Here is a 3,658-nt window from a genome sequence, read left to right as displayed (position 1 = left end):
CAGCAGGAGACATGCCCTTTGTGTTTCGGTGCGCCCTTCCTGAGCAGCACGCCCTGTTTCTGGGCTGTGCCACCCCATCCTCTCCTGCAGAGGGGAGAGGGGCAGGGCTGGGTTATGCCTTTGGAGGCCGTAAGTGTGGAAAAAATTGGGGTGCTTCTCCTATATGTAAAATAAAAACAATCGTAAGCCACAAAAGTGTAAGGATGATCTGAATTTGTCATGTATGCTCTGTTGCTATTTAAAAGTTAAAAATTAAATTCCTCCAGTTACGGCATGTGCACTTGGGCGTGTCCCTGCTTTCCTGGTACTCTAGCTGCCTGTTGTCCAGCGCTGCCCATTAGGAACCAGTGGAGACCAGGAAAAGTGGCTTCAGTCTCCGGGGACAGTGCTGAGTGGGGCGAGGACGGTCCAGACGCGAGGAGAGGAGAGAGCAGGAGAAGCCAGCGGTGGCGCCATCGCACTCGGTGGCAGGAAGAGGAGGCGGCCACGGTCATCTGCATGGGCCCTCGCCAGACGCGGAGCCCAGAACAGTGGGGGCAGCGTTGCAGGTGCAACCGGAAGCCAGCTGAGGAGAAGACACTCTGCCTCAACACTGCAGCTTCAGCCTGGGGAGGTGAGGACGGGACTGGAAAAAGTGTTCCAGGTAGAAGGGGCCCGCATCCAGAACACTGCGTTTCCTGTCCTTGCCCTCGCTGGCCAGGGCTTCGCCTTGATGTGGGGTGGCCCTCACGGAGGCTGCGCTTTCTGCACAGCTCTGGCCCTGAGGGAGGAGGTCTCACGGCCCCGCCCTTGTTCCTTTCCGCTTCATCTCTCTCTCCTGACTGGCTCCTTCCTTCTACTTCACCTACAACAGTGTAAACCAGAAAGAAACCTTTCCTGCTTCCTCCTCAGTTTACCCCCTTTAAGATCAAGTATCTTGAAAGAGCCAGCTGAAGTCACCCCCTGGCCGCCCATGCACTGTGCTCCCCCTACAACCCACAGCCCCCTCCCGCGGGTGAAGGGCTGCAGCCACGGGCGGACCTCTCTCAGTGCCTCTCCCCATCACAACTGCCTACACTCACCCTCCTCTCCTGCGCACGGGGAAACAGGTCCGCCAAGCTCCCTGCCTCGACCCATGGCTCTTATTGCCACATGACTTTTAATGTTGTGTGTCTGGCTAGGTGATAGTACCCAGATATTTAATCAAACCCTAGTCTAGGTGTTGCCGTGGAAGTATTTTGTAGATGTGGTTAACATCTCTATTTAGTTGACTGTGAAGGAAGGAGATTAGCCGAGATAATGTGGGTGAGCCTCAACCAATCAGTTGAAGGCCTTAAGAGCAAGACAGGTTTTTCGGCAAAGAAGACATTCTGCCTGGACACTGCAGCATCAGCTCCTGCCCAAGTTTCCAGCCTGCTGGCCTGACCTACTCATTTCCAACTTGCCTGTCCCCACAATCGCATGAACCAGCTCCTTAAAATAAATCTCTTAAAACTATGCACATATGCACACACATTGCGTTTCTCTGGAGAACCCTGACTAACGCATACTTTTTATGCTCTCCCTGGGTTGAAGACTTTTGCTTCCAAAACCCAGTCACCTGTGGGTCTGTGTTTCTAGTACCTTCTGTCTCCCAGACACCAAACTTATACACACCATTGCCTACGGGGCACACAGGAAAGCGAACATTCACCCGACATCCTCCAAGAACCTAGAATTCAAATTCCAGTGTTCCCTGGGGGTTCCTTCAGCACCAAGTCAGCTCTGTCACAGCACGGGCCTTCCATGGGTGCGATCTCAAACGCTCAGAGGCTTCCAGGTGGAAGTGGCAGAGCCAGCTGTCACAGTTGGGGCGGGGCAGGGGGCAGACGTGGACTGTTCCTTAGCCCCAGCCAGTGGTTGACACCTGGGGACATGGGTCCAGTATTATAAGAGCTTTCAAGAAAAAAACAGAAATAAGTTTTAGTGAAATCTCTCAATTTTTAAATATTTAAAAATGTTTTTCACAACCCAGCAGGAGCAGCAAAACTCATCTGCAAGCCAGATTTGGCCCCCCAGCTGCCAGTTAGCAAGTTCCAAGTCTCACTGTGCTGTAAATACTTAATTTTGTCTCCAGTTCCTTCTGTCCTCCCGCCCCTGTGAGTTGAGAGAGCGAGGATTGTGACCCAGGATTCTTAGACTTGACCGCACCCCACTTACACTGGAAGGAGTGGGCGAAATGGCAGCAGAGAGACCTCGGCTCCCTAATTCCATTCTCTCCATCTTGCTGGAATCCTTCTACATTCTCCCACCTCATTCAATAAGGCTTTTATCCCGTCACTCAAAGACTACTAGCAGGCGCACTCTGCTGCATCGAGTGCAAGGTCCTCCGGCCTCTGGCCTTCTGTTCTGAGAAAGTCAGTGGGCTGCCTCCGGTCCCCTCGTGTAAACTCACAGTCCAGTCCCTTCTCTTTTACTGGCCTGCCCTGTTCACAGGCATCTTAAGGGCAGCGTTTGAGAGTCGGGTGTGGTGTCAGGCTGAGTTCCCATCCCAGCTCCATGCTCAACTCTGTGACCTCAGGCAGATTCTTAACCTTTTTGAGCCTCCGCTTCTCCCTCAGTTAAATGGAGGCGATAAGAGTACCTGACTCTACACGGAGCAGCGCGTTTAATCCCAAGGACAATTTACCCAGCTGGGAGCATTGTTTCTACCACTCTTCCCTTCGTGCCGCCCATGGCAAGGAGTAAAGGGCCAAGGAACACATCTGCGATGTTGATCCTTCTGCTCTCCGACTTCCAGACGGCACCGAGGCAGAGCCCGGGGCAGCGGTAACGGCACATCGCTCGGTTCTTCTCCCCCTGTCCTCACGGCTCCTGCAGCTCGGCCATCTCCCACTCACATCAGGATGACATCTGTTCGCGCTGCGTTCTAGGCGGGGATTTTACGGTCGCAAGGAATAAAGAACAGACCTCAAGCGACGGGGTTTCCTGGAAGGATCTTCGAGTCCTGGAACCCAGGAGACACCCCGGCCAGGCCTCGAGGGGAGCAGGAGCCGAAGGGAGGCGCGGATCCGGGGTGGCCCAGGGTCTGTCTGCCATTGGACTACACAGCCAGCTCGTCCTGAAATTGCTCTGTCCTTGTCTCCCATCAGCAGTTAGGACATAAGAATCAGGCCACACAATGCCATCAGGGAAGCACTCAAGGTGACGAACACTAGCCTTTCCAACCGCCCTGAGATGGGGCTCTTGGGACAATGGCCTCAGCGAAGGGAGACCCAGAAGCAGCATGGTTCCGGGAGCTGGAACCTGCCATTGGTAAACACGAAGGAATACAGAAACGAAGTCTGTGAGAGCACACTAACCTTAATGCCCCTAACGGTTGGTGTCTGTCCACGGCAGGCACCGACCAGGGCCCCTCAGCATTATGTACCTGGGAGGGTAATGATGAAGCGGGCAGTCCAATTCCAAAACCGAGACACAAAAAAGGATGCCCCTTAGACGTTTCTAAATAAAAAGTAAGCCAACTCCGCCCTAGGTGGTGGGTGATGAGCTAGACAGAGCAGATTCGAGGGCCAGCTCATGACCTGCAGCCTTAAAGCCATACGTGCTCAACCTCACAATACCCCACGTGCCCACATGTCATTCTCCCACTGAGACGGGAAGGGTGTGACAGAACAGACGGACTTCCAGCAAAAAGACC

This window comes from Pteropus alecto, unplaced genomic scaffold (assembly GCF_000325575.1).
Source record: "Pteropus alecto unplaced genomic scaffold, ASM32557v1 scaffold177, whole genome shotgun sequence".
Lineage (NCBI taxonomy): Eukaryota > Metazoa > Chordata > Mammalia > Chiroptera > Pteropodidae > Pteropus > Pteropus alecto.
The sequence above is the reverse complement of the archived record's forward strand: the minus strand, read 5'-3'. Positions refer to the sequence as shown.